General features: G+C 39.2%; 1 long non-coding RNA gene and 1 pseudogene across 1 annotated transcript in view; one reads left to right on the top strand and one right to left on the bottom strand.

Moving 5' to 3' along the window:
- Positions 1-21,248, top strand: part of LOC137218232 (uncharacterized) — a 1,013,945-nt gene that overhangs the window by 258,476 nt on the left and 734,221 nt on the right. The window lies entirely within an intron of this gene.
- Positions 2,011-2,948, bottom strand: LOC137218221 (NOP protein chaperone 1 pseudogene; annotated as a pseudogene).

Here is a 21,248-nt window from a genome sequence, read left to right as displayed (position 1 = left end):
AGCCTCAGCTGCAGAAGCAGAAGAGCCACTCCTCTTCTCTTTGCTTAGTGTTCTCATGCAATATCTCTTCCAATATTTTCACTTTCAGCATATGAATGTCCTTACTTCTGAGTGAGTCTCTTGTAGACAACATATAGTTGGACCCTTTTTATGTCTATCTTGTCCATCTTTGTTTCTTTTAATGTTATTAAATACCTATATTTTAGTATGAAACTTATTTTATTTCTTTATATTTAAATCTATAAGACCTACATAATTTATCTTAGTATCCAAATTGGTTTAAAAACAGCCACCCCTGACTCTGTGTATTAAATAATTCAACCATTTTACACTTAACTTAAAACGACATCCCTATCACATATTAAATTTTTGTTTTTCCTTTTCCTCCTATGTCATAAGAATGCCCAGAGGAACTGAATTTAGTTGACTTCTTTAACTGTATAGAATACCTAGTTGTATTATATGAGAAGGCCATGGCAGGAGAGAAATATAATTCTACACACTAGTATGTATTCTAGACTGAATAGTCTCTTTCACTGACCATCAGACTATTTCTACTTGGCTTTGTATTTCCAGTGAAGTTACACTTTCATATCCGCATGGATAACATGGCTTAAAATGCCCTGTACATCCTCAATATACCTGTAAATACATTTATCGACATCATTCGGTGCCTACTGTGTACCATGCACCAAGCTAAGGAGTGAACCAGACAAATACAACTCTTCCCACAATGTGGCATGAATATTATCTGGTAGAAGACAATCCTTAAATAGTCACACCAGTAATCCATCACAGCTGTGTTTGGTGCTACAAAGTATACCCTTTGCAGCTGAGAAGTCTCGTTTCCAGATCTGTTCACTTCTGCATACTTTGAGTGCACAGCCGATTTCCAATTCCCAATGAAAAATACCAGAAGGAACTTGGAGAATTATCCTCAGAGTATTTACAAGATGTCATAAGCTAATGAGAGGAGTAGGAAAAAATAGTTAAAACAAACCCCTAAAATATTAGGCAACAAAGTCTCATGAGCTCAATGCACTTGGAGACAGTCCTTTAAACTCTCAGGTCTATATCCTGAGCAAAGCCAGTCCCATGGCAGATGAGGTCCCAAACAAGTTAAATAAGATCAAGAATGTGGCAGAAAGGCAACTCCAATGCAGGATCATTTTGCCGTTTGAAAGGGAAAACCTATTACTACCATTTTATGTACTGTGACCTATTTTCCTGGGATGTCCCTATTCTCTACAATTGAATAGGTTTCAAAACTGTGGGCAACTGGAAAGAATAATGTTAATAGCCGAAACAAACAAAAAATTCCTTTATGAGAAAAAGAAAACCAAAAAAAACAAAATTTTCCAGCCAGCAAATTTTACATGCATTAAGAGGCTACAGAGTCACTGACAGTGATTAAACCACAGAGCACCAGTTTTCCAGCTCAAACTGGAAAGGATTTTTTTTTTAATTAAAGTAGATATGTCTGAGGGCATCTAAATATAAGTAATTCTTTTCTTTGTAAAAAATTTCTCCCTCAGGGTGGGATAGGGAAGGTGGAAGGGAGATGCAAGAGGGAGGGAACATGGGCACACATGTATACATATAGCTGATTCACTTTGTTACAGAGCAGAAACCAACACATTATGTAGAAACTATACTCCAATAAAGATGTTTAAAAAAAAAATTCTCCCTCACTGAACCCATTTTGATGGTAACAAATAAATGTGACTTTAAAATAGCCTAAAAAAAACCCCAACATAAGTTTTTGTTTGTTTTTTGTTTTGTTTTTTTCAGTACGCGGGCCTCTCACTACTGTGGCCTCTCCCATTGTGGATCACAGGCTCCGGATGTGCAGGCTTAGCGGCCATGGCTCACGGGCCCAGCCGCTCCGTGCGTATGGGATCCTCCTGGACCGGGGCATGAACACGTGTCCCCTGCATTGGCAGGCGGACTCTCAACCACTGCACCACCAGGGAAGCCCCAAGAGGCCAATTTAAAACAAAAACAAACGGGTAACTTGTATTTTTACTTTAAAATAAGTTTGAGATTTCTGAAGTCTATGTTGATGAAAGAGGATGTCAACAAATTCACTCATCACCATACATAAAGTTAAGCTTTCTAAACTAAATCTCTTTAGCATGAGATCAAAAACAGTCTGCTCTTAGAAGATCCCCAAATGCTATCTCTTCCAACTCTTTAAAAGCTAGCTTGTTTCTCCAAGAAGCAAAATACATTCATTTTTGCAAACAGGCACCATAGGTATCTGAAATGCAAAATAACCAGCAAGCCACATTCTTTTTCACAGAATTAGCGGGAACTATCACCTGTTTCTCAGATTGTTTATGTCCCTGTTTTCTTTTTTTTCACTGGCAGGACGGTCCAGAACCTCTATTTTGCCTTTTCCATCTTCTGAATTAGGAAGCTTAATGGTATCGATGGTGACTTCACCTTCAGAAGAGGTGCTATCATCTTCATCCTCAAATTTTGAACTGTCCTCTGAACTGCCTTGTGAATTCTCTTCTGAACTGTCCTCCTCTTTTGAATCAGACTGATTCATCTCAAACAAGGCCATAACCATTTGCATAACTTTTCCGAGAGTGTCAATATTTTCAATATTGAAATGACCAGGTGGTGCAGCTGCCATTTCTTTCCTTAGCTTTTCGTTTGCCTGAGCCATCTGTGGGAGAAAGCTCTGTACTTGGTCCAATAGGGGACTCCTCTTTTTCCGAACTTTTTGAAGAGTGGAATTCTTTCTGGAATTAGGCTTGGAGTTGATGACCAACTTGTCCCGTATACCTCCGTGGCCGACACTGCCCGCCGTCAGCACCTCCCTGGACACCGAGACCCCGGAGCCGTCCCAGGAAAACGACGAACAACTCGTGTCAGGCTGGGATTCGCCGCGGGCCTCCATGCTGCTCGCCCGTCTTCAGAGCAGCCCCTCCAGGCCCGGATGCCGGATAAAGGCTAGGGACATCTTTGTTTTTTAACTGATGAGTTTAAGCTATATATATATATATATATATATATATATATATATATATATATATATATATATATATATATAAATTACTGATATGAAATGACATTTAATTGCCAATTTGTTTTCTGTAATGTCATATAGCTTTTCTGTCCCACATTTTCTCACATACTGACGTCCTTTGTTCTTACTCTTTGTACTGACTCATTTTTAAAATTAATTTCTTTGGCTGTGCCAGGTCTTAGTTGTGGCATGGGGGAACTTTGATCTTCTTTGTAGCATACGAACTCTTAGGTGTGGCAAGTGGGATCTAGTTCCCTGACCAGGGACTGAGCCCAGGCCCCCTGCATTGGGAGCGTTGAGTCTTCACCACTGGACCACCAGGAAAGTCCCCTGACTTGACTTACATTTAATTTCCTTCTGTGTATATTCTATAGATATTAAATTTGTGGACACCATGGAGATTACATATAAAATCCTATCAAACTAGCTTAAACTGATATCAACATAATTTTAATCACATGCAAAATCTCTATTACATCTCCTATTACATTACACATTAATTACATATTATTAATGTCACAAGGCACATATGTATACATTGTTTTCTGTTAATGTAGATGTACGAATTAGTTATTTGGGGATGCTATAACAAAATGCCACAGCTTGGGTAGCTTATAAACAGAAGTTTATTTCTTATGGTTCTGGAGGCTGAAGTGTGAGATCAAGGTGGTTAGGTAAAGGTCTTTTCTGAGTCATAGACTTTTCATTATATCATCACCTGGAGGAAGGGGCTAGAGAGCTCTCTGAGGTCTCTTTTAAAAGCACACAAGAGACTTCCCTGGTAGACCAGTGGTTAAGAATATGCCTTCCAATGCAGGGGACATGGGTTCGATCCCTGTTCAGAGAACTAATATCCCACATGCCAAAGGGCAACTAAGCCCATATGCCGCAACTATTGAGCGTGTATGCTGGCTCTAGAGCCTGTCTGCCACAACTACAGAGCCTGTGTGCTGCAACTACCGAGCCCCCATGCCACAGCTAGATATGAAGCCTGTGCGTCACAACAAAGATCCCACGTGCTGCAACTAAGAGCGAATGCAGCCAAATAAGTAAATAAATACATATTTTAAAATAAATAAAAGCACACAAATCCTATTCCTGGAGGCTCTGCCCTCATAACCTGAGCACCCCCCAAAGGCCCTACATCCTAATACCACCACATTTGGAGGTTTTATTTTTAACATATGAATTTTAGGGGAAAAAATCATGCAATAGCAATACATTTATATTTTAATATTTTGGTTTTAAAAAATATCCTAGAAATAAAAATTGTAGTTACAAGTCAAAATTAAAGATTTTTTCTTCTATTTGGTCCATTTATTTACCTTTATAAGAGAAATATATTTTTTTATATGGCCTCAAGTTTCTGGTGTCCTTCCATTTGAACTTGAAGTACTCCCTTTAGCATTTCTTGAAGGATAGGTATTATGGTACTGAACTCCTTCAGGTTTTGCCTGAGACTGTCTCTAATTTTCCTCATGTTTGAAGAATAATATTGTAAGATATAGAATTGTTGGTAGGTAGTTCCCGCCATGCTTTAAGCATATCATTTCACTTTCTTCTGGCCTGCAAAATTTCTGATGAGAAAGCAACAGATAATCTTACTGACAATCACAATTAAGTGGATCATAATAATTGTCACATATAACTTTGTTTATATATATTTCTTAATGCTAACCTATTTACAAAAGTACTTATTGTTACAAACTTTTGTATTTATCATTTCAAGACAACTTAACAAATCAATAATTTTATTCTACTTATTTATAAAATAAGAGGTTATTAGCCAAAATTATGAATTCATAGCTGAAATGTGTGGTAAAACATTCTTGATAAGAGTTTTTCATGTCTGAGAATTTTGATATGAACTCTGGCTTTTCAGTTTGATTTTAGCATTGATAGATCCAGTGTGAGGATTCAATGTTGACTAAGGAATTAAAAATCCCTCAGGGCTCTCCTTCATTCATTACAGTAAAATTGTTTTCTATGCTGTGAAAAATCATGTGTATGTAAGTCTATTCAATGATATTCTCCAGTTAAAATGATCTCCATGTCAGTTACATACACATAGTATGTAAATCTTCTGCATGGACATCCCCTCTTTGTAACATTTCTACTAGATATCATCAAAATTTAGTCTAATTTAGTCTATAAAGTGAACACTTTATGTTGGGCTAGTGTTTACACTGCACCATAACTGAGTTCTATGAATCTGCTGAATTCCTCACTTACCTCATTCCCAGGTTTCACATGCGGATGACCAGAGTTCACACCTGAATAAATTTACTATTTTCTTACAGCTACATTGGTCCGCAGGGAAATAACTTGCCTGAATATCATTTCTTGCTTTTAATGGTCACAATTTTTGCTTGAAATAAGGCAAAAATAATAATTAAATTAAATAAATAAGAAACGACACATGTGACATTAGGGGGATTAAATTGTTGAAAAGTACATTACATGGGGAAAAAACATGAATTTGAGAAATACACCAGTGAATAGAAACATGGTTTAGAAAAATGTTAATAAGATGTTCAGTGTTTAGGTAAAAGAAAAATAAAATATATTCAGACGCTACAGGGAATATGAGAGGAAAAATTATTAAAGGGACCATGGCAGAGACAAAAACATGAAATTTTAACTTCTACGAGGACAGGAATTTTGCTTCTCTGAGGTGAAAAGTACAGGGGGAAACGTGAAGAGAAATTGATGTGTGATGCATAATGACAGAATCTGGATAATTTGACTCAGTGGCTTCACATACATTTCTAAAAATATCCTTTAGTCGAGCCACCTCCAGTTGACATTCCAAGTGTCCTGCTCCCTCCCCACACAGAGCACATGTGTCTGGAGCTGACTTGGATCCCAGCCTGGGGAAACCCTCCTCTTCCCTCCACACCTACTCTTCTTGCTCCAACTGGGAAATTACATCTGGTTTGCAGAGCTGATGCCCTGATACATGTGGGAAATGCTAGATGGATTTAAAGTTCTGTGTTGAGAACAGTGCATGCAATGCAAGTGCAGGACAACATGCTAAGGCTCAAGTGTGAGGGCATCAATGGCAGTGCAGGTTCGAGCACGCTGAAGAAGGGAAACACTGAAGGTTGTCACCCGACACTTCACTCAAAGACAGTAAAAGTCTCTGGCTGCTGCTGTTCTGCCCAAGAGGAAAAACAGTCTGCACGCTGCCTAGACGTCTCAGCCAAGAAGGAAGCAACGTTTTCATAATATGGTTAACACTGCTTTCTAACAGAATCCAATAAACATAAGACCCATGAGATTATTACTTGGAGTTCATGTAGAAAGGGGGATACAAGCTGTTATGTGTTTTTTGCTGTGTTCAAACCTCATAATAGTCCCCCGAGCAGAAGAATTACTTAGCAACATAAAGTCACTTGTCTGTTACATAAAATAGCCCTTATCTGTGTCCAGCATTATTATGTGTGTTGGTGGCAGACTAGTAAGGAGTACGTGCGATTGTGGTAATGGAGACTGTATCTCCATGAAGGGGCACATGTGCTGTGATTAGTAAAGGAACACATTCGTTCCAGGTTGCTCTAAGTGCTACAGAAGCATGAGTTAGGGCCAAGAGTGCAGCAGCATATGTGGAAGCTGTAGAGCCTATCTCAATAAGACATGCATAAGGAAGTAAATAAATATTGAGAGACGCACTCAGAAGATGAGACAACGGGCGTCCTCCAGCATCACATCTGTGTACATCTTTGTCTGCAATGTGTCCAGCAGGTCCTACTCTTTATGAGTGAGTTCTACAAACACGAGCTCAAAGGTCACTGATCTCTAAAGCCCCGTCAATGGCTCCTCTGGGCTGATACGGCATGTGCCTTTCATACATATTCAGAAATATATATACTGTGAACAAATATTACTAAAGGAAACATATGAGGTGTTGTGTAAAATAACCTATCAATTTCCCAAGGAAGTAGTAATTCAACTTTCGGATAGGTTATTATAAAAATTTTACATGCAAATTCATAAGTAATCTTCTCTTCCCAATTCCAAGTAAGTCTGTAGATGCATCAAAATGCAATCAATAGCCCTGATCTGCCACTTTGTCAATTGTCAGGCAGTGAGGGTAGAGATAGAGTTGAAGCTCCATGTACATTTTACGTGTTTTTTTCACGTATTGAAGGTGTATCTGGAGTCCTGCTTTTCTTTCCCGGGTTAGAGCCGCAGACATCAGTCATCAGAACTCATGAGATTTGCTGGATCCATGTGTCAGGAAAGCCCAGGATCAACTTTTCTCTTCTACATAGTGCTCTCCTCTGGGCTTGGAATATGAGACTTAAGTCAGCCCAAGTCCTCCCATGGATTTCTTTTACCTGCTGCTGTTTAGTTTTGCTCTATTTATACCTTCACTATGCAAACCTACAACTGTGGCTCCAAAGCATGTGCTAAACTCGGACTCTGATTTCAAAATACTCCAAGAAACTTGTCATTCAATAAGGGAAGTCTGTAATCCCTCAGTCCTTAAGTTTATTAGTATTATGATTGGTAGTAGTACAATTAATTTCTTTATGATAGTAATCACTATCGATATTATTATTTATCACTATTGTTGTTATTGCATTTCTTATTAAGTTTCTCTGCTCATGAATGTATCCAATTTACTGAAGAGTATTGTGGAGGGTTTTCAACAGACTTACATACACATGGTGCTTCCTGGTTCCTGCTGTACTTATGGGTACTTGTGGGTCAGAGAGCCTCCTGAGATACTCAGACTTACCCAGTGGAGGAAGGGACAGTTGTTACTGTGAACCCCAGGGAGGACATTCTTGACTTTCCTGAGCCTCTAGTACAATGTTTAAGTCCTCTTAAGTGACCAAAAAGAGGGACCAGTGCAAGAGCCCTGGAAGATACCCTTGTCCTGCCAGACTCAGCACAGGATTTTCCACCTCAACTCTGTGCCAGGAACCACTCTCACGTCTCCTGGGAAGGCTGGAGAGGGTGTCCCTCCTGGAGTCTAGTCCTCCGAATTAGAAAAGTCAGCCCAGGAACTGACATTGTGATAAGTGAGGAGTAAGGAGAGTATCACTGGCATGCCTGAACCTAGGGACATGTTCCAAATTCACTCAGGGGTCCAGGAAAAGCTGGTGCAGCACTGGCAGACATAGAGATGGTGACTTGCCTGCTCAAGTAATCATTTCTTTTTCTAACTCCCCCAGGGAGCCCCTGCACTGTTTGTGCCAACATATCATCCTCCCTGCTGACCCAGGATCACCTGCCTGTTTTCTCCTCTCAGAACAAATTTCTTTGTGCAAACCTAGCATTCTGACTCTAAAATACCCCAGAGGACATCTGATATAGGTACCCTGAAATTTACTTAGAGGAGTCTGTACGCAAATCTGCAATCTTTCTATGTTTATTTTTCTCTTTAACAGTAGTACTGGTAATATCATCATAATTGTCACTATTATTGTTTTTAGTGCATTTTCTTACCTTTATTAATATGCATTATCTTTGTGGTTGTTTTTACATAACATTGAGTAGACCTGCTCTATGCTACAGATTGTCTGATTTACTGCAGATCATATGGAGGGTTTCCCAACATACAAAATACATACACCTAGCTACTCCTGAGCTCCCACAGCACTTAGCTCAGTGCCCTCGACTCAAGGTCTCTATGAAGCTGGGGCTGAGGTCTCAGTTGTCACTCCACAAGGGAGGATTTTCTCGAAGACTCACTGAGATGGGTACTGGCAGGATGCAGTCTGAGCTGAGGGCCTAGTGCCTCTGCCTGGAGGCCTGGGACTTCCCTGTGTTCTCTCCTATGTGGGACTCTCCATATGGCACCTAGTAACACCCATGCAGGCTTCCCCAGGTCCAGGGATAGGAGAGACAGACAGACAGAAACAGAGAGAGAACACAGGATGCAGCAAGTGAAATAGAAGTGACAGAGGTTCTGTCAATGAATCTTAACACTGACCTCCCCTGATTTTCTACATTCTGTTGGACAGAACCCAGTCACTAGCTACTTAGTACTTGCAGAAAGAGTTTCATCGCTGCATGTGGATCACAGTCTGTGGCTGGGAACACCCAGGAAGGCATGTTCAGTGGTCTCCCCCAGAACTGGGAAAAGTGGCTGCATTCTGGAAATAACTGAAAGTGACAAAAGTTCAGCCTCACTCATCAGAAGAGAAGTGAAAAGGAGACAATGGGTTATGTGTCATTTCTCATCCACTAAAGCAGCAAAACAAAAGCTCCCCAAACTCCTGAAACTGGAACCCTTGGTGGGAATGAGGCACAGGACCACTCATTCCTCAGTGGTAGGAGGGGCACCGACTCTTCCTGGAGGATGATTGCTGCCTCATCCCCAGATGCCACCCACTTGATTAAGGAGGTTACTTCTAGAAAGCAAAGGTGCATTGGTCAGAGGTGTGTATGAAGAGTCCACGTGGGTAGTGTTGTCTGTCTTATTTCTAAGAGCCTTGCATGGACACCTGCTTCCAGAGGGGAGCTGGTTCCACTGACAGTGAGAACAGGCTGCAGCTGTTTAAAATGACAAAGTCCATACTACCCAAAGCAGTCTACAGGTTTAATGTGATCACTATCAAATTACACATGACATTTTTTCACAAAACTAAAACAAATAACCCTAAAATGTATATGGAACCATAAAGACCCAGAATTGCCAAAGCAATCCTGAGGAAAAAGAACAAAGCAGGAGGCATAACCCTCCCAGTCTTCAGACAATGCTACAATGCTAATCAAAACAGCCTGGTATTGGAACAAAAACAGACATATGGATCAATGGAACAGAATAGAGAGCCCAGAAATAAACCCACAGAACCATGGTCAATTCATCTCTGATGAAGAATAGACAATGGGGGAAAAGATTGTCTCTTCAGCAAGAGGTGTTGGAAAAGTTGGTTCATGCAAATCAATTAAATTAGAACACTCTCCCACCATACACAAGAATAAACTCACAATGGCTTAAAGGCTTAAATATAACACATAACACCATAAAACTCCTAAAAGGGAACATAGCCAAACATTCTCTGTCATAAATTGTACCAGTGTTTTCTTAGGTCAGTCTCCCAAGGCAATAGAAATAAAAGCAAAAATAAACAAATGGGACCCACTTAAACTTATAAGTTTTCTTACAGCAAAAGAAACCATAAACAAAATGAAAAGACAACATACAGACTAGGAGAAAATATTTCCAAATGATGTGACCAACGAGGGCTTAATTTCCAAAATATACAAAAAGCTCATACAACTCAATAACAAAGAAACGAAAAAACAAATCAAAAAATGGGCAGAAGACTTAAAGAGACATTTCTCCCAAGAAGACATACAGATGGCCAATAGGCACATGAAAGGTTGCCCATCATCACTAATTATTAGAGAAATGCAAATTAAAACTACAATGAGGTACCACCTCACACCAGGCAGAATGGCCATCATCAAATGTCTGCAAATAAGAAACACAGGAGGGGGTGTGGAGAAAAGGGAACCCTCCTACACTGTTGGTGGGAATATAAATTGACACAGCCACTATGGAGAACAGTATGGAGGTTCCTATAAATAAAGTTGCCTTATGGTCCTGCAATCCCACTCTTGGGCATATATCTGGAGAAAACCATAATTCGAAAAGATACATGCACCTCAATGTTCATAGAAGCACTGTTTCTAATAGCTAAGACAAGCAAGCAACTTAAATATCCATTAACAGATGAATGGATACAGAAGATGTGGTACAAATATACAATGGAATATTACTCAGCCGTAAAAAGAATGAAATAATGCCTTTTGCAGCAACATGGATGCAACTAGAGATTAACATACTAAGTGAAGTAAGCCATAAAGATAAAGACAAATGTTATATGGTATTACTTATATGTGAAATCTAAAATATGACACAAATGAACCTATCTACGAAACAAAACTAACTCACAGACATAGAGAACAGACTTGTGGTTACCAAGGGGGAGGGAGTTGGGGAAGGATGGACTGAGAGTTTGGGGTTAGTAGCTGCAAACTCTTACATATAGAATGGATAAAAAACAATGTCCTACTGCATAGCACAGGGAACAGGATATTCAATATCCTGAGATAAACCATAATGGAAAAGAATATAAAACAGATGTATATAAGTGTATAACTGAGACACATTGCTATATGACAAAAATTAATACAACATTGTAACTCAACTGTATTTCAGTTAAAAAAAAAGAATCAGTTGATGTGAACAACACTAAAAGCCAAATGATCATAAGAGTCATATACAGAACATTCTCTCCAACATACGCTGAATACACAGTCTTCTCAAGTGCAGAAAAAATAATTTCTAACAAAGACCATATGACAGACCACATATCAAATCTTAATAAATTCAGGAAGACTTAATTTACACCAAGTATATTATCTGAAAATATTATTAAACTAGAAATCAATAACAGGAGGAAAACTGGAACTCTAACTAATACAAAAAAATTGATCAACACTCTCCTAACCAACTAATTTATCAAAGAATAAATTTAAGAAGAAATAACACAGTATATGGAGAAAAACTGAGATGGAAACACAGTATACTAAAAGCTATGGGATGCAGCAAAGGAGTGTTAAGAGGGAGGTTTATTGCAACAAATGCTTACCTTCCGAATTAAGAAATATCTCAAATAAAAAACCTAATTCTTCAGTTCAAGGACGTGGAAAAAGACAAAACTGAGCCCAAAATTAGCAGAAGCAAGAAAATTATAAAGATTACAGAAGAAATCAGTGTGATAGAGAAGAGGAAAACAATAGAAAAGAAGAGTGATACTAAGAGTTGCTTCATTAAAAGATAAAATTTCGAACCTTTAGCTAGACTAACCAAGGAAAAGGAGAGAAGACCCAAATCAACAAAATTATAAATAAAAGAGAAGACATTACAACACCACTACAGAGATAAGAAGGATAACATGTTACTTTGAACTACTATATGCTAAAAAACTGGGCAACCTAGATAAATGGAAAAAATTCTTAGAAAGATACAACCCATCAAAAGTGAATTAGGAAGAAAGAGAAAATCTAAATGAAGCAATTAGTAGTATGGAAATTAAATCAGTAATGAAAACTCTTCAAATGAAGAAAAACTCAAGATCAAATGGCTTCACTGGTAAATTTTACCAAATATTTAATGCATTAATGCCAATCCTAAAAGTCTTCAAAAAAGAAAGAGAAAAATGGATAAGGAGAGAAAACTCCCAAGCTCAATTTACGAGGCCAGGATTTCTTTGATAAAATAATCTGAAATGAACACTGCCAATTACAGGCCAATAACACTGATGAATATAGATTTAAAAATTCTGAATAAATACTAGCAAATCAAATAAATGGGATGCATCATATTAATAGAACAAAGGAAAAATATAATATCAATAGGCACAGAAAAAGCATTTGTTAAGTGAGGTATAAAATGAATGTAACTCAACATAATAAAGGCTAAATATCGGGACTTCCCTGGTGGCACAGTGGTTAAGAATCTGCCAGCCAATGCAGGGGACATGGGTTCAAGCCCTGGTCCGGGAAGATCTCACATGCTAAGGAGCAACTAAGCCCATGCGCCACAACTACTAAGCATGCGCTCTAGAGCCCGTGAGCCACAACTACTGAGCCTGTGTGCCACAACTACTGAAGCCCACATGCCTAGAGCCCATGCTCAGCAACAAGGGAAGCCACTGCAATGAGAAGCCCACGCACCACAATAAAGAGTAGCTGCCACTTACTGCAACTAGAGAAAACCCGCATGCAGAAGCAAGGACCCAATGCAGCCAAAAGTAAATATTTTTTTTAAAAAAAGGCCAAATATGACAAAGTCGCAGTTCAAAGCACACTCAAAAATGAAAGTGTGAAATTTTTGTCTAATATCAGAAACAAGACAAGGGAGTCTACTCTCACCACTCATTCAGCATAGTAATGGAAGTCCTAGCCAGGGCAATCAGTCAAGGAAGAGAAATAAAAGGCATCAAAATTGGAGATTAAGAAGTAAAAATGTGTCTATTTTAAGATAACATGATTTTATATATAGAAACTGAAAAACTTCACCAAAAATCTATTAAAACTAATCAACATAATCAGTAAAGTTGCAGAATAAAAACTTAAAATGCAAAAATCAGTCATATTTCTATATACTAACAATGATCGGAAAAAAGAAAACCATTCTATTTATAAGAGCATCCAAACTAATAAAATAATAAGGAATAAATTTATCTAAGGAGTTGAAAGATATCTACAATACAAGCTACAATACATTGATGAAAAAAATTGCAAAAGACAGAAATAAATGTAAAGTTATCCCTTGTTCATGATTGGAAGAATTAATATTTTTAAAATGTCCACACCACCTAAAGCCATCTATGGATTTAATGCAATTCCTATCAAAATCCAATGGCATTTTTTAAAGTAGAATAAAACAACAGAGAAATGTATGAGGAATCACAAAAGAACTTGTATATGCAATGCGATCATGAGAAAAAACAACAAACCTGGAGGTATCACATTCCATGTTATCAAACTGTATTATAAACTATAGTAATGTAAATAGTATGGTATTGTCATGTAAAAAGGCATACACAACAATGGAATAGAACTGAGAATCCAGATATAAATCTATACATATAAGGTGAACTAATATTTGATAAGACAGTCAGGAACACTCGGTGGAGAGACAATCTGTTCATTAAACAGTGCTTGAAAAACTGCATAGTTACATGCAAAATAATAAAGCTAGACTCCTGTCTAACACCACTCATGACAATTAAATAGAAATAAGATAAGGTAAAGACGGGAGGCCATAAAACTCCTAGAAGAAAACAATAAAAAATTTTTTAACACAGGTCTTAAATATTATTTTTGATGATACCTTAAGCACAAGCAACAATTTAAAAAATTAGCAAGTGGAACTATATCAAACTAAAAGTCTGCTACACAGCAAAATATATAATCAACAAGATGAAAAGAGCCTATGTGATCAAAAATAATATTTGCAAACCTTACACCAAATAAGGGGTTGATATCCAAAATACATTATAGAACTCAGTAGCACAAAATAAGCCAATTAAAACCTGTGCCAAAGACCCCAACAGACATTTTTCCAAAGAAGATATGTGAATGTACAACAAATACATGAAAATGTATTCAACGTCACTACACATCAGGGAAATTAAATCAAAACCACAATGAGATATCACCTCAGGACTGTTAGAATGGAATTCATCAAAGAGACAAGAGATCTGCTAGCAAATGCTAGCAAAGATGTGGAGAAAATGGATGATTTGTATGCTTTTGGTTGTCTTATAAATTGGTTCAGCCTCTATGGAAAACACTAGAGAAGATCCTCAAAATTTAATAGGGCTACCATATGGTCCAGCATTTTAAACTATGGGAATATATTAAAAGAATTACAAACACTATGTTGAAGAGATATCTGCACCTCCATGTTCATAGCAGCAGTGTTTACAATAGCCAAGACATGGAAAAAACGTGTGTCTATCAACAGATGAGTGGATATAAACTTTGTGATATATTTAGAAAAAGGAGTAATATTCAGCCATAAGAAAGAAGGAAATCCCGCCATTGGTGAAAATATGGATGGACCTTGAGGGCGTTATACTAAGTGAGAGAAGTCAGACCAAGCTTACATGTGGGGAAAAAAAAAATAAAACAACAAAACACTCATAGAAAAAGATCAGATTTTCGGTTACCAGAGGAGGGAAGTGGGAAGAGGCAGAATTTGATGAAGTCCCAAAGTACCAACTAGCAGTTATAGGGTAAGTAAGTATTGAGAACGTTATATACAACATGATGAATAGAGTTAACACTGCCATATGGTATATTTGAAAGATGTTCAGCAAGTAGATCTTAAGAGCTCTCATCACAGGAGAATATATTTTCCTTTTTTTTCTTTTCTTGCATCTATATAAGATGATGTATGTTAACTAATCTTACTGTAATAACAATTTCACAATATATGGAAGTGAAATCATTATAATGTGCATTTTCAACTTAAATAGTACTGTGTTCAATTATATCTCAATAAAACTGGGGGGAAAATTACAACACCTTTACAATAATGCCTTTTAAATTTAAAAAAAAAATTGAAAGCAAATGGAAACACAACTTGCTAAAACTTATGGGCTGCAAGAAAAACAGTAATAAGAGAGTTTATTGCAACAAATGCCTACAATATGAAAAAAGAAAGATCACAAATAAACAACCTTACTTCTCAGGGGACTAGCAAACAAAGGAACAAACCACTAAGCTCACAAGTAGCAGAGCAACGAAATAAGAAATATGAGAATAGAAATAAAACAGAGACCATGCAAACAATAGAAAACATCAATGCAAGAGGTGGTTTTTGAAATGAAAACAAAATTAACCTTTTAGCTATACTAATGAAGAATAAAAGAGACTACTCAAATAAAATCAGAAATGAAAAAGGAGACATTACAACTGATGCAACAAAAATACCACAGCTCATGAGAGGTGACCATCAACACATATATACCATCAAGTTTGATACCCTAGAGGAAAAGAATTCCTAGCAACAGAAAAACTACCAAAACTGAATCATGAGGAAATAGACAAGCCTAACAGACCAACGATGAGTGAAAAGATTGTATCAGTAATAAAAAATTTCCAAAAAAAATGGTTAGGTCCAGATGGTTTCATTGGGAAATTCAACCAAACATTTAAATCGAATTAAAACAGATCCATGTCAAACTTTTCTAAAAAACTTTGAGGTACATTCCCAAACTCATTTGATGAGTCCAGCATTATCCTGATACCAAAGCTAGATAAGAACACTACAAGAAAAAATAAAACTGTCAAGTATTACTGATATAGATGCAAAAATTCTCAGTGAAATACTAGCAAAAAGAATTCAACAGTATATAAGTGGTCGTACTTTCTCAGTTTTTCCAAGTCATCGGGAGGTGGGGAACGACAGGGATGTACTCGGACGGCGCTTGGCCTTCCCTGGCCTCCGCACTGTATCCCGAACTTATTCACCAATTTTTTACGTCTCTCGCTGGAGTGGAGCCCGGGCCGGATGGCGAAACAAGGAGGCGCTGGGAGGGCGACCGCGAGCCTTCCCTTCCTCCTGCCCACGGGACGATGACGCCCCAACCCACAGGCCATCCAGCGGTGCGTCCTCGCTTCTTTGGGAGCCTGGGTCCGTACAGGTGCTGTCGTGGCACTGGGGCTGCTCCCCGGGGGCCACTTTCTTTTCTGCATGTTCCACAGGAAACAGTCACAGATCTCCGTAGATGGGATTCCCCTGCATTCTGGCTGCGTCTACACTGGCAGCAACCGGCGTCCTGTCTCCTTTTTGCCTCGGTGCAGCGCTTGTGTGTTGACAGCACACGCAGCAGGTCCCCTCACCGCGGGGGACGACATGGAATGTCGCGGGCGAGCGGGGAGGACTCTCCAGGAACCGCGACCATCCCACCTGGGTCTCCGTGGTCAGAGCCCCTAACAAACGTGTGGGAAACGGGGTGCGGCCTGGGCCATCCGCTGGTGGTCGGGAGGAGCCCTGAGTCTGGGCACAATCCTGGTTGGAAGCGGTTGTCTGAGGCTCCCCCACGGAATAAGCTCTCTCTCTAGATCCTGGGAACGGTGCTTTATGTTTCCATGAATTAGTACATTCAAGCCTGCTGTTCTAAAACAATCTGGAAATGGATTGCTCCATGTCTGCAATGACCTGCCAGTTTCTCAGTACCGAGATAGGTATCTGCCCTTCTTGTGAGAAAAATCCTTTGGCTCCAAAATTCTAATATAGGGGATAAACCACTGCCTGACTCTGAGTTCTTGGAATTTTTCTGTCCAGGTACACACAGTTCTCCAGGAGTAGCAGGCTTGTAAAAGAGTAAATTAATTTATAATTTTCTTTTAATTTATGAGAGAAATAATACATTAAAAATTGAAGTAACAGGATTAGTTGAATTAATGTTGACTCTGAGTCCTCTGTGTGTTCTGAGACTGGAGCTCCAACTGGAGGCTCTTCCACCATGAGTACAGGTGTAGAGTTTCTCTTCACTTGAGTGTCCCGGTGGTTTAAGAAAGAGAAACTCTAGCTGAAGGCTCTACCTCATTGATTGCAGATATAGAGTGTCTCTTCTTGAGTTCTCTGATACATATAAATGTGAGAGCAGCATCTAAGAGTTCTTCCACATTTATTATATTTATAGAGCTTCTTCCCAATGTGACTTCTCACATGATGTCTAAGGTCATGGCTTTGTCTTATGTTTTCCCACATGATGACACTCACAAGGTTTCCTCTCCAGTGTGAATGAGTCCACGACTTTGAAGTAACCAAGTTTCAACTGAAAGTTCTTCCATATTTATTCCAGACATAGAACTTCTCTGCTATTTGAGCTCATATATGTGAATGAAAGTTGGCCTTTGATGAAGGGTCTTCCACATTCACTTCGTTTTTAGGGTTTCTCTCCAGTGTGATTTTTCATGTGTGTAAAGGCAAAACTCCAGCTGAGCTATTTCTCACTGTCATAACATTTGTAGGGGTCCCTCCACGGTGAGTTCTCTCATGCCATCTAAGTTTAGAGCATTGACTAAAGCTTTCCCACATTGATAGGATCTATATGGTTTCTCTGCAGTATAATTCACCTTATGTTATTGATACTTAAAAAAGGAATATTGGCCAAAGACTCTTCCAGATTAGTGACAAGTTGAGGATTTTTCTCCTGTGTGAATTTTTGGTGTATATAAAGGTGAAGGCTCTAGTTGAATTCTTTCCCACATTCATAGCATTTATAGGGATTCTCCCCTGTTTGAGTTAATACCTGTGAAATTCACGTTGTTGTGTGTGAAATCTCCTCACATGCATTACATTCCATGGACTCTCTTCCAGAGTGAAGACTCTGCTATGTGCAAGGAAAGGAGAGGCTGTTACAGATGTTCACGCACGTCCATGTACTCATTTCTCTACGTACTGGCTCTAGTCTGCTCTCTCACTGGTAGTCTTCTTTTAAAGTAAACGGCCCATGTTCGTTCTATTCACATGCAGTGTTACTTGGTGAATTCACACTGATTTTCTATTTTGTAGCCTCTCGCCTGCATAACTTTCTGATTAAATTTTAAGTCTTCTTTATTTTTCACACGTTATATACATGAGCTATGTGGAGGCAATTCCCCTTTTATTGAAACTGAAGTTCCAGTTTGTCTTCAGGGAAATGTTATTCCAAAATTTAAAGTATTCCAAATATTCTACTGGGACAGAATTTATGCTCAGGCGTTTTATCCATCAGCAGATTGTCATGAACTCCTATTTTATCCCATTACCAGGTCTCTTATGTGACGACTGAGTTCATCCCCAAGAAACATACCGTTGACCTGCAGATAAATGGCTCCTTCCTGAACGCATGTTGTATTGGTATCATTTCATGTTTGTTAAGGTCACCTTCCATGTCTGAGAAAAAGAGAAAAGAAATAGCTACAGTGACTTAGGGGAAGGAAAATTTTGCAAATGCTCACAAGGCTAATGTAAGTATGTGTCAAGTATTGACTTTAACACAGAGAAAAGATGTGAAATGGAGGAATATAGCAACAATTAGATACATGATATAGAACATTGATGATGTATACTATTTTTAAGAGTAAAATGACTGAAAAATAAAATGAAGGTGGGATGTCAGGGAGATTAAGACACAGTAAATCAACAAAAGGGAGAGACTGAAACAAAAGTTGCTACATGAATAACAGTAACAGAAAGAGCACTTTCTCAGAAGCCAAGGAATGTACATAAAGTTAGATGAATAGAGATTAATGTGCTCAAAGAATTAGGACACCATTGGAGTGGTATTTCTGCATTGGCTTTACAAGGTGTGAGAAGACTTCTTCTTCAAGGAAATCTGCAGTTGACATTACAGGTCCTGTTCTCTCACTGACCAGGCCCCTCTCCACATAGAATCTCAAGAGCCTGGAGCCCACCTAGAGCTGGGACTCTGGGAATCCTCTTTCTTCCTCTACACCTCTTCTCCTGATTACGGCTGGGAAATCACATCTACTTGTAGAGGCAAAAACCATTTGTGGAAAAATGTATATGGATTTGGAGTTCTGATTTGGGATCTGCGTGTGGTCTTCAGGTTCACATCAGGAGGAGAAGCAAGGCCAACAGGAAAGAGCAGCACAGGGAAGGGCGTCCTGAGCTCTGGCAGCACCACCAGCCCTTCCCCAGAACAGAAGGACACTGACCATTACTTCAGATGTTAAGGAACTGTCTGTTGATGTGTAGGTCCCAGCACTTTGACAGACTGCAGGATCATTTTTTCCCACTTTCCTCTGACCAGTGTGAATCAATTGTTCTATAGTGGATTAATCTTTATTTTCAAAAAAAAAATCCAATATTATAACTCAATGCCAACCCTATGACTTGAATTTTAAAGGGACAATATCTGTTCTGTGTAACTTTGTAGGGTTAAACTCCACCAGAGTTTGCACAGCAGAATGGTTTTTGAAAATATTTAATGCATTTATTTATCCATTTAAGGCCTCCATGCAGTGAGCGCCCAGCACTGGTCTGAGTGTTAGATATGGAGCCGCAAGAAAGACATACTACAGTTATCGGAAAGTCTACATCTTTTGAAATGGCAAAGATGAAGTAAACAAATGAACAAGATCATTTCGTCCAGATTTTAGTAAGTGCTTTATGAATGTATATGTGTCAGGGTGGGGAGGGGAGTGAACTCTGGGGAAGCTACTCTGGATGATTTTTTATTAAATAAATAAATGCTGACAGTGTCATCCACAGAGAACAGATGACTGTTGTTCTCCAGCATCACATCCCTGTGCAGGTTCCTCGGAGATGGCTCTAACAGGCCTCCCTTTTTTTTTTTTTTTTTTTTTGCTGTATGTGGTCCTCTCACTGTTGTGGCCTCTCCCGTTGTGGAGCACAGGCTCCGGACGCGTAGGCTCAGCCACCATGTCTCACGGGCCCAGGCGCTCCGCGGCACCTGGGATCTTCCCGGACCGGGGCACAAACCCGTGTCCCCTGCATCGGCAGGGGCACTGTCAACCACTGAGCCACCAGGGAAGCCCAGGTCTCCCTTTTTTGATGAAGATTATAGCCACAATTTGAAGGTGGCTAATTCCTAAAAACATGCTGGACTTTCTGGTTCAGGCTTCTCCATGCCCAAGAGTATCCAGAGGTAATGGTTGAGGGTGACTGCACTGGGATAAGGCAGCTGTGTGTATCAAAAGCTCAAACCCTTCTTGAGGCCAAGTCCAATATTTCTCTGGGCTGACTTGGCATATGTCTTTCAAATGCATCACAGAGATGTGCACACTCTGAATACACAATAGTTTTCATGATTAAGGAATATCACATAAGTGGTGTGAAATAACCAGCACATTCTATGACAGAATGTAAGTTCTGAGTTCCGGGCTAGCAATTATAATATTTGTACTTGGGAATTAATAAATAAACCCTGTGTTCCACCAATTTTTATTAAATCTACAGACAACACAAGGCAAGAAATATCCATCTTCTGCCACTAATCAGCTTTGATTGTGGGCAAATTATTTCCCATTTTGAACTTCACAATTTTCAGGTGTGAATAAGTTTCATAACCTCTTGAGAGAGTTGAGTGATTACATGATCTAATAGGTAAGTGCTTCTCACATAACAAAAGCCAATAAATAAAAGCTATATATTATTATATGTTATTTAGTATTTGTTCAGGAATATTGTCATTAAAATGTCAGAGAGCCTTGAGGTAATGTGCACCCCTCTGCATGACTGGACAAGTTTTATAGTAAACTTGGGGTCAGGAGGTGTTGCCTGTATCATCTCCACTCTCATCAGTGTTCATCACCAGATGTGAGGACAAAGTGTGTATGATGAGTCCAGGTGCAAAGTTCAGTTGTCCCCTTGGTTCACATCTGTTGTGTAAGGGGAATTCTTTCCCTTGGGAAAGCAACTCATGTCATGAAGTGAAGAGCTAAAACCATGGAGAATCGAGCCAGCAGCCACTGGTGGGGATGACTGGGGCGCCTGAGTGAATGTCTAGGGTCTCCCAGGATGAGGGAACAGGCTGAGGAGGTCAGGTCTGCAGAGTCAAGTTTACACAAGGTCCCCACTTGCATCTGGGCCTGGGTGGAGCAGAGACATTTACGGACTGGGATGCCAGCTCCTGCCTGGGAGCTGTAGTAGTAAGGGGCAGAAAAGCAGGAGGTGCGGCCCATCTTTGTTTCT

This window comes from Pseudorca crassidens, unplaced genomic scaffold (assembly GCF_039906515.1).
Source record: "Pseudorca crassidens isolate mPseCra1 unplaced genomic scaffold, mPseCra1.hap1 Scaffold_64, whole genome shotgun sequence".
Lineage (NCBI taxonomy): Eukaryota > Metazoa > Chordata > Mammalia > Artiodactyla > Delphinidae > Pseudorca > Pseudorca crassidens.
Note: the sequence above shows the minus strand (reverse complement) of the source record. Positions and strands in the feature narration are given on the sequence as shown.